Genomic DNA, 11,901 nt, shown 5'->3' with positions numbered 1-11,901 from the left:
GATTGACATGAGATATTTTTACATGTAGTTTATAGTTTGTACTTTAATTTATGCTAGAATTTTATAATTTTTGGTTTCATATAATGAGTTACAGTCTCTCGAAGTCGGGGTATCAAACCTAGAAGTTTTCGCTATTGCTTCAACAACTTGTACCATATGTAACGGATATTGTACCAGTCCAATGGTACAAAAATTGGAAAACCAACACCTGCACCCGCACCGGAACCAGCATGTCTCACTAGGTTCGGTCGTGGTCCAAAGAATTCTCTAAACCGATTCGATTCACCAGCTTTGGTCTGATTTAATTCAGATGATCACCCCAACTTATATGTGTTATAAGGAAATAACTTAGAAAAAAACTTTTTAAATAAGTCGATAAAAAGGAGGAAATAACTTATTAAAAACTCAATATTTAAGTTAATAAATGCTTATAAAATGTTATCGAAACACCTCAAACTCCTTGTTACTAGTATCAAACCATAATAAGTTAGTAAATATTTGAAATCAACAATCAAAATTATAAGACTCATGCAATACATTTTATTCATATGCACTAGATAAATTTAAAGTCTTCCACCAAGGTTCGTTGGCCTAGCGGTATTAGGAAATGACAGATATGTGTCCTTCAGCCGAATGTTGAAGGTTCAAATCTTATTATAGATGAAATGTATCAATTTAGGAGTAGAATAATGGGGTGTATAAGTAGTTTAAAAAAATGAGAATAAATAAAGTCTTCCACTTTATTGTCGTATACAAATAAAGTATTCTATGTTATTGTCGTTAAAAAACGTCTTCCTCTTTATTAGAAGTTGATATAGTTACCACATGATATTTGTAAATAAAAAAATGCCAAAGTTAAATGATATAATGTAACATTCCAAAAATACAGATAAAAATTTTTGTTTTTGAATTCATTCCATTCATAAGAAATTGATACCAAAGTAATCAAAAGAGTCACACTGTATCATAATATCAAAATACAACTCCCAAAATCACTAAGTGCAGACAAACATGGAGTGATGCGGTGTGATCAAGCCAAACCCTTCCCCTTCAAGCTAGAAGTACTTGAAACAGAAACTAAAAATTGTAAGCACACAACTTAGTGAGTTCCCCCAACATACTACATACTAATCAAACATATTACACAAACATATTGAACAACATAGTGCCAAACATATCTGGGTGCTGGCCTGCCCTTTCAGTCTATTTCAACCGGATACTGCCAAGCATATCTGAGTGTTGGCCTACCCCTTCAGTCTATCTTAATCGGATATTGCCAAACATATATGGGTGTTGGATTGCCCCTTCGGTCTATTTCAACCGGATACCGGGTCTATTTCATCCCTACTACTACCACATAATATTATAATTGTAATCACTGAGTCATCATACAACTACATACATGATCGACAGTTATCACAAAGACAATCATCATGCTATAACTAGTGGACCGGATTTGGTGCCTTCGACCCACGACTACTGCGAAGGAAGACTCACCTCAAACTGTGGGTGTCAGATCGTGCTCAGCGGATGACTCGCGAACTTCTCTTCCTATCGCAAACATAATTCCTAATTAGCAATTAGGTCACATTCTAACACGAAGGTCCTAAAACCCTAATCCCTGACTTAAGGCAAGAGGTTCCTTTACCTTTGCCTTATTGGGCCTCCTCGCTCCAAGTCCTAAATCCATAACAGCCCAAAAGTATCCAAGCCTAACCAAAAAGGCTTCTAAGTTCCAATGTGGCCAAAAGACAAAATAGTCCTAGGCCCAAAATGCCTTGATACAATAAGTGGGCTTGAGGCCCAACCTAAACAAATCCAAAGCCCAACAAAACTGAGAGCCCAAAATCCTTTTTGCCCACTGTTTGCGTACACGTGACGTACTCAACATGTACGCCCAACGTACACTGGTGTTGACCCGGAATCCAGGTGTTGACCCAGTACGTGCATCGTACATAGGAGTACGCCCAATGTACTGGTTTGCCAACCCGAAACCACCTCCATCGTTTCCGTTAAGACATAACGCCCAAAATTTAGTTCCAAGCCCCTAGAAACATCCTAAACCATAAGGTTGCAAACTTTATGCTTTTGCATGTGTGGTTGGGGCTCCAAAACATGAATCAAGTCCATAAGCACATTTGGTTGGTCCCTAACGCTTGCATGGTTGATGCTTAACCATAAAGATCCAAATTTTATGACTCACAACACCTCTAAGAGCTAAAAGGACAGCTCATATGGGTTAATGTTCCTTAACTCCAAGAATCCAAAATATGGGACCAAAAGATGACATTTTCCACCCTAAAACTAGATCTAAGAATGCAATTGTCAAGGTTCAAACTTTATACCTTCAAAGAGCTAGAAATGGTGTCAAACTTCTGAACATACAAGCTCCTTCCTTGCCCTTGCTTCTTTCCAAACTTCCTTCTTCTTCAGAACCAACAAAGATCACCAAAAATCACCAAGGTAAGCTCAAAATTGCATGCAAGAGGGTTAGGGTTCGAGTTTGACACTAAAAGGACAAGGTAGGCTGAGAGGGTGAAGATCATGAGGGGCTTAAGGTCTTTAAATAGGGTGCAAACCCTTAGCTTCAGGAGAGCCATATCCCCAACCTGAAACTCCAAGTCTGATCGACGCTTGTCGGCATAGCTTTTCTGCCAACTCTGAGTTGTTTATAGCTTGCTACGAACCTACTGAATCAGCTCGGTTTGTCTTGATTACAACCTCAGTGATGGGTTTTGAGCACTCTAACAACCTTAAGGTGCATATACAACCCTAAATGCTTTGGATCTATGTTTTCTCTAATTATACATGCAATTTGATTTTTCCAAAGCATTACCCTAACTAGCATACAAAACTTTCACACATGTATAATAAAACTAGTTAGATAACATACCTTTCTTGTAGCTTGTTACTTGGAGCTTTAAGAGCCTAGCACCAATAATGTGAATGCCTCAAATGGAACCACAAATCACCACTAAAAATTTGAAGACTTGAGAGTGAGTATCTTTGCACACAAAATCGGTTATGCTCTTTGTAGAGTCCCAAATCCAGGAACCAAACCAGTGATCAAACAATAGCAATCAATCAAACAGAAATAGAAATTGATCAAGCAATGCACACGTATTATTGCAGGCCCGCAAACATGCCTGGTACACCTTGACTACACACACTTACACCGTGAACTCTCTGATAATGCTACTGACACAAACTGACACACACCTATATAAAGGGACAGACTTGCTGTGAACAAGATTCACGGCCAAACACATGTTCACAGCCGTGAATGCCTTCACAACCGCAAACAACACCAAAACATACATAGAAAGACCAAGACCCTATTAAGACCTATACAAATAATTTCCTTGCCCAAACCACATATAAGTATGTCCTAATAATCTCCCCCTTGGTTTGGGACTAGCATGAACTCAGTTCTACTTGAACACCACGTCTAATTTTCCCATAGCCCCCATCCAAAGCCTCTTCCCAATGATCTTAGCAACCATGCTTGTGAACTCTTTGGCCATTGGCTCCATGAGCTCTATTTTGCAAGTAATTTGGTGTTGAGCCAAGGTGTGTATATCTCGCTTCTAGAACCACAATAGTTCTTTAGCATCAACAATACGAAGAACAATATCGCTATTAGTGAACTTGATTGTTGCTGTGGCTATGACCTCATCAAAAGCCCAAAATTCTATACGATCCAGATATCCTTCATGGAAATGTTGAGGATTAGGAATTTCTTTCAACTATTTAGTCAGAGGCCACAACACTATCATCATTGGCTCGTTGGTTCTGGGATCAAGCACCTTTTTGTCTCTTCTAATGAGCGAATATGCAGTTTTTATGCCGACAAATTTTTCTTTGACCTGCCTTTCCAGAAAGAATTTGAAATTAAAGGCCTTTGGATCCTTAGAAGGATTGTGGAATCGAGCTTCTGAAAGTTCTTTTAGATCGAATTTTTTCCAGGAGCTAAAGTCGTGAGTATCCTTGTAGTAATCCGTTTTGCCATGGTTCCTCTTCACCACCCACATATTTAAGTCATTGTGAAATCCCCACATTTTAATTCCTGATCGATTTTCGAATTTGTCTTCGAACCTTCGCTTTTCAAGATCAATTACTGTAAGTTGGGGTTGGTTTGCACGACAGTTCTCATTAGAGTTCCGCATGAAAATCTATCCTTCTTTCTTCTCAGCAGTAACCTTTCTCTTAGCTTGCCTGATGGTGATTCGAGGGTTGGCTTGGGCAGGTTCCTTTTCAAAATGATTTACAACGATTATGGTTCTGAGGGGTGGTGAATCCAAGATGTTGTCATGTTGAGTAGTCTGGATAGGGGCACTGGAAAGATCTTCAGTGGCGATAGATTCAGCTATTGTTGATTTGAACTTATCTCCAAACTCAGCTGCCAACTTGTTCTTCAAATCATAATAGCATGCTGTCAATGCTCCAAGGTAAGTTTGGAGATCAGATATTTGCTTTGACATTGATTCAACTTCCTGTTCGAGATCAGAAACACGAACGTCGATCTTTCCTATCAAAATATCTTTCTCAATAATTATCTGTTGTAAAGCTCCGAAATCTTCCATGAGCTTTTGGACAACAGGGTCCACTCCCCCTTGGTTGCCTTCCTCAATTGAAATACCCACACTTTCATATTTGACAATTATTACTCCAAAACATGCTACATGCATATTCATAAAAACAATATTTTACATTGATAAAGTGATTACAAACGACTGGATACAAACTGACTATTACAAAATGTTATATATTACACAACTACCCAAGATACTATACTTTTATACATACATGATTACCAAATACAATAGTTTCAAATTATTCAAAATCTTCTATTAGTATATAACTATACTGGTTGCTTATTGCCTACAATTGTTAAACATTAAGAGGGGTAAGCTATGACGCTTAGTGAGTTCAATAATAGATACAATATAACGTTATGCCATATATATACTTCAATATGGCATAAGAAAAGAGGAACAAGGAACAAGAAAGGAATCTGTGAATCATGTGACAAGCTTTCCATATCAATCAATGATTTGATTCAAACATATACAATCAATGAGACATAACAATTTCCATACTTAATATACATCAATAAAGCTTCATCCCAAATGGCACAGAAGACGTACACTTTTTGATTAACATTTTGGTAGAATTCAGGCTTTCAGCCCTATCTGACGTTCTGCCAATGCCATAGAATAGAAGTCATTCTCTTACGAGACATGCTCTACATGGCCAGAGGCTACATACCAATACCGTTATGAATCTAAGTCCTTTCACTGATCACATGACCAAAGGTATAGCTTTGCTATCATAAATAGCGGAAATAATAACAATGGAAAATTGCATAACACATATGATGAGAATAATATTCTTTAAGATCGATAGATTCAAACAGATATCAATAAAACAATAACAAGTAATAGAAGACAATTAACCCCACAATGAATCAAACGAGTGTCGAATGATTAATATGCTCCACCTCAGAAGAATTCAACAAGAATTGCTACTATAGAGGTGTGCTAGGGTTACAATACTAGATCTGGAAAATAATTATCAAAAGCATACTTAATATAGTGCATGCATGCACTATATATATACTAAACCCTAAAACAAAACACGGCTGGACAGGCCCAGACCGAGAATCAAATGTACCTAAGTGCTAAGCCTAATGATGCAACCTCTAAGACTCAACAATCTCCTCGTTTGCATCAATTAGGGCGAGAGATCAAGTTGGTTGAGCGAGGGTGAATTTCTTCACGGTCTTGAATATCTTCGGTATGATGGCAAGAAGAGTTTGGAGAAAAGTGATGTACCATCGAAGCATATCTGTAAAGTTCTTCTTATCACTTTCATTGTTCTGTTTGCACTTGTGTATTATACCAATAATATGCTCCAAACATTAAGTGGAGAACAGGTGCTTATCGTCGAGAGAGAACACAAACTTTTGACCTTTACCCCGAGAGAACATGACGATATGATATTTTGAATCAATTTTGCCCAATCGCGTTCTGTTCACATCACCAGTCTTCCCAATCGGTTTAACAATGGGCTTCTTCCTCAAGACGTTTTCAATCTCCTGATCCATCTTCGCAACTTCATGAATGTAAGAAGCTAACATTCTTTTGATATGGTCAAGAATGGGGTCATACTGCTGTTGATCAGAGAGCAGTATGTTGTTGAGAAGGATCCAATCATGTGGGTTCAAGTTCGGTAGATCGGACATGGAGATGATACAAACCGAACTATCTGATCCTCAGGTGACTTTCAATTTGACATTGATAAACTAACTGTCTGATCCTCGGTAGATCGGCCAAGGAGATCATACCTTAACTGTTGTAATCTTTTGAGCACTCCACGTCAGGTACTGTGGTTGAGAGAATTCAAGGTAGTAATTGATTAGATCTCGATCAACCCTCGAATCAGGAGAAGGAACGTTGGCAATCACATCAAAACAGTGAAACACAAAGGCTTTTTGGGTGATAGGCATGTCAAATTGAGTATCCTTTGTATTCTCACAGTCAAAAGAAATGACTGGTTCAAGCCAATGAGAACTAGGGGACTTAATCGCTTCCTTGATCAGTTTCTCCAATGACCACAGTGGAAATAGAGCTTGTCTACAAACCAAAGTTTCATGAGCATCTTTCTCTCTTTTCTCCCTTTATTCTTCTTCCTTAGAAATCCTAAAATTTTCATCAATCTCCCTATCCCTTCACTTTCTTTTCAAAGCCTCTTCTTTAGTTTCCTCCTCTTCATCACCCTGATCCATAATACCCTTTGCTTTGTCCTTCACACTATAACCCAAAGCTTCATTACCCTTCGGTTTAGTGGTAACTTTTAGAATAGCAGAAGGTTGTTTGAGAGGATTTTGTTGAACTTCTCCCCTTGTTGTGGAGTGACAATCGGCTCCGTAACACCCTCAAGTCGACTTAATATTTCAATAGAAGGAAGTAGCTTCTCAGTCAAGTGATTTCGGACTGAGAGAGTTAGAACTGAATCATGGGAATTGACCAAATTGGAGAGAAGGGCGAAGACATCAGAAACACAGCTTTTGATGACAGCTCGCTCAATATTTAATGAATCAATCTCCTTATGCGCTTGGTTCAGCTGAACGAACTCAACTTCAAGAAACGTGGTTTTGCGAGCAAGTTCATCCATAATTTTGTTCTCCATGGCAAGATCAGCTTGAAGTTTGTCAAGGCGAGTGGTGATAGAGGATACAAGAGTAGTTTGATCGGCTTGAAGACTTGAGCGCACCGAATCAAAACTTTCTTTCTTAGCTTGAAGAGATTTGGAAAGCGACTCAATAGCGTTGTTCACTTTGTTGGCATTGGTCTCTGCGGCCCCTTTGAAGAGATTCCAGAAAAATCTTGGCCTCAGAAATAAGAGAAGCTACCTCTTCTGTCGCTTTCTGACAAGACTGAGTAGAGGCATCCACTACCTCGGTTGCCTTCTGGATTGAATCATCCTGCTTCTTGAGGGAATATTCAATTAAAGCTTGGATAGAAGCATCAAAATAAGCTGATGTGGAGGAAGTGGAAGATGAAGTGAGCAGCTTGTCAAGTTTTTCTTTTAGATCCTTTAAGTGACGCTTTGTAATGGGAGCATCATCATCATCCTCACTTGGAATTCGATACGGGCTATAGTAACAAGAATCAAATTAGACATCTTCTCCACCAAGAACTGGAAAAGATTTTATGGAAGGAGATGGAGAAATAGGTTTGGAAGTAACAGGGGTTTTGGTTCCTGAGGTAGGTGCCCCCGTATCAGATACGTTGACACGAACTTGAGGTTCGGGTGTGCTGGTTGTTGCTTAAGTGAAGATCGGTGGAGGGAGAGGTGCAGTGGATGTAGGTTGAGAAGAAGTAGGTGGTGGAAGTGGAGCAATGTAAATTGGTACAGTTGTATGAGATGGAGAAGGAGGAGGAGTTGGAATAGAGTCATTAAGTGGTACCTCAAGAGAAGGAGAACGTGGAGGCGTATCTCCCCTCGGTGATTCTTCAAGATGAGCATCTTCACCTTCATCTAATTTCTCTTGATCATGATCAAAAGTAACATGATCTGAATCATTAAGCGAAGCTGCCTTCGGTTTCTTCGCCATCTTTTTCACTTTTCGCTTCTTTGGTGCAGAAGGAGCAGCGTGTTCGGCCTTATGTTTTTTGGGCGTGGCAGCTTGGGAGGATTGACCTTCTTTCTCTTGCTTCTTTGTATCTAGTTTCTTCCCCCTTTTAGCTGGTTTATCAATGGCATCCAATACGGTTTGCATCTCAGTAGCTAATTGCCTTGGTCCTGCAGGTGGGAGGTTTCGGTAGTCATCCATGACGTTGCTTTCGGCAGACACACACCTTACATTGATTCGGGAATGGAACCAATGAACAGGAATTTGGTTGGATCGATGACTATGATCTTCGTTGTGTGAAACATTGCAATAGAAGATTTTAATGCATCTGCCATGACTGGAACCTAAAAATGCTCCATTCCTGTTTGAGTAATCAGGGTTCAGAATCTTCCATAAGAGATTTCAAAATGTTTTGAAGAGGAATTAAGACTCTGCACCACTTGAGTCCAAATAAGGGATCCATAATCCAAATTGATCCCATGGTAAAGACCATAGAAAATGGTCATAAACCCTTTGCTGGCATCATCAGATCCAACAACCCTCTCTGCTAAGCCCTTGAAAAGAAGAGTAAAAATACCATTCCATTGAGGAGGCAGTCTAGATTTCTTGAACTTGGTCATTATGGTAAGAATATTAGTATAACCCATGTCAGAGAACATGGGGAACAACTGTGTGGTAGTGATGGAGTCAGGAGCCACCACAGAATCATCAGAGAGTAGGCCTGATAGTGAACAAAATCGGGCCTTGGAAACGGAAGACTTGTGATTGAAAATCTCAAAGTAGATTCTTTCCTTGCGTTTATTATGGGTGAGCAAAAACCGCACCGCAACTAAAATTAACCGCAAAAACCGCATAAACTCCAACCACAATAAAAACCGACGGTGAGGTTTTCTGTTTTTCAAAAACCGCAAATTTACGGTGCGGTGCGGCTATTAGTTTTCAAAAATCGCAAAAAAACTGTACCGCACCGCATATATTATATACAATTTTTTTATTAATTATTAATATATTAAATATTAAAATTAAGATAAGTTTCATGGATGAAAGATGGATAAAACACTAGAAGACAAAAATGTTGGTTTTTGTTATGTTTAACTTTGAAAAACGGTGAAATTAGACAATGTTAAGATATTTATTGTAAATTACTATTGATTTGATGTTTTTAAGATATTAGTTGTTTGTAATTTAAGTTAATTTTCTTATACCTTATGGTTTTCTTTATTATTAAAAGTACTATGTTTGAACTTTTAAAATTGTTTGAGATCTAAACTATGGTTAAAAACCACACAAATTAACCGCACCAAATCCATGCGGTTAATAACCGCAACACAGAAAAACAAAACCGCACCGCAAAAATAACCGCCAAACCGCACCGGAAAAATAACTGCAGTAAGCGGTTTTGGAAATGGATTAACCGCATTCGCCCCCCTTAAAATCGTTTAATTATTCACCCGGGGGGGGGGGGGGGGGGGGGGGGGAGGGGGAGGAGGAGGAGAATACATGTGCCAATATATTTTGTTTATACAAACCAATTATTTTTTATGCGAAAATACAATAAACAATGCTTTATAAAAAATATTATTATCTAACAATTTACCATATTGTTACAAATAAACTTGTATAAGTTTTCCGTATACATATTATGGTTATTTTATCATGAAATAAACATTTTGTACAACAAATGCCAAACGATACAAAGTTATATGATTTTTATGTGACATTGCATATTATAACAATTACGTTATGAAACTTTATAGTATTTCAACGATTCAAGCTATTATTAAACATGTTTATTTATATGTTTAAGTACACCATGTTTACACCTGTACATATTATCATTAATTTGAAACATTCATTTTTATAAAAGCGAGCACATTACAGTTTTACAGATATTTCAAACATACTCGACTTTTATAAACTTTGTATGACGATATTCATTATACCTAGTGACTTAATCGCAATTAAGTTAGAGCTTATTCACAAACTTTTTAGTAAATGGTTTTTTAGTGAAACATTATTTATTAGGTGACTTTAAATACTTAGCATAACAGCCTTACTATAATCGTTAATCTTTGGAGCAAGATACATATGTATAGATTTGTACAGGGTTGACATTCTCACATGAGGTTGCTAGCTACAACCCTCGACCGATCAATCAAAGCGGGTGATAGGTGTTTATAATTTTTACTACAACATCCAATGAAGCGTTGTAGGGGGTACACTCAATCACATATTTTGGTTGTAGGACTCACTAAAAAAATTAACTAGAATATATATCTCTCACTACAACCATAGGCTTGGTTGCTTTCAAAACTATTTTTAAGTATGAAATTACTTATTTAACATAACAGTTTGGTTTTCAAGGACAATTTTATTACGAACACAGTTTAAAGTATGGAATTACTTATACAAAAGATATATTTTTGCTTTCAATGATTTATTACAAACACAGTTAAAGTACGAATTTACTTATACATAAATATATTTTGGGCTTTTAAAGACTCATTGCAAACACTGTTTTTAACTATTGTTATACATACAAAGATAATACTTTTTGGAGTTTTTAAAAATCTATTGCGGTTAGCAGAAAACCTGTAACGCTCACCAACCTTGTGTTGACCCTAGAAACTACATGTATTTTCAGGAAATCACTAAACACATATTCAAGACAGATTGGATTACAGGTGACCTAGTTTACTTGCTGTTGTATTCAAACATCAAGATGGAATGTAAATTATATATTTTTTTTTATTGTTGTACTTGTGCTGTATATTCAGTTTACATGTGATCCATGAACAACTTAGTCGCACAGCCCGACGTGTTTCGTGAACTCGGTTGGGGGTGTGACAGATTGGTATCAAAGCTAAATAAGCTATAGAGAACTTGTAATCCTCTAACTAGCTTCCAATTAAAGTGTTATTATTATTAATTACACTAGTTCTTGGGTACTTACGGCATGAGGAATCTGGTTTGAGTTGTCGCTTAGGTTGTTGGATTTCAGAACGGCTTAATTGCTAAGATGGTCATACATTACGATGTTTCCTGTCTGGCCCTCATATGTACCCGGTAGTCTTGGAGTAAAAAACAAAATTTAATAATGTTGCAAACCCCACCAACAATAACATATAAGATATATATATATATATATATATATATGTATATATATATATATACATATATATATATATATATATATATATATATATATATACTCTAACCCGCAATGAGAACACTTAATAAGATTCCAACATGCCTCCAACTAAAACTACCAACTCTACCCTTTAGGTCAAAGACCTCAATTAAGGTTAGTACCGCAGATAAGCCATACCATAAATAAACCTGAAACGTACACCTATATTATTTATGGTTGGACCGGTGAACAAGCAACCTTGAGCAAGGAGTTTGACAGACTACAATGTTTGAAACCTTTAGAGATTGAAGGATGTTCTCAATATTCCGTGCAAAAACCTAGTATCAACCCCAAAACAACATATACATTTTAAAAAATACTTCAAAATCTGGGATGACGTTTAGATTTTGCTAGTTTGCCTAAACCGAAAGAAGAACAAAGAACTAATGGTTCCACAACCGTGGTAGCAGAGAAACCCATAGTTCTCCTTCAATCATGCAGTAGACTACAAACTTCTCTTTCTATCATTTGAAATCGGTAGGATTTCAATTCTATTTCCATATTTTGGAAATCTGTAAGATTCATAAATTCGATTACTCTCTATAATTAAGAAATATGTAGGATTTATTGAATC

Source organism: Lactuca saligna, chromosome 2 (assembly GCF_052625555.1).
Source record: "Lactuca saligna cultivar CGN05327 chromosome 2, ASM5262555v1, whole genome shotgun sequence".
Classification (NCBI taxonomy): domain Eukaryota; kingdom Viridiplantae; phylum Streptophyta; class Magnoliopsida; order Asterales; family Asteraceae; genus Lactuca; species Lactuca saligna.
The sequence above is the reverse complement of the archived record's forward strand: the minus strand, read 5'-3'. Positions refer to the sequence as shown.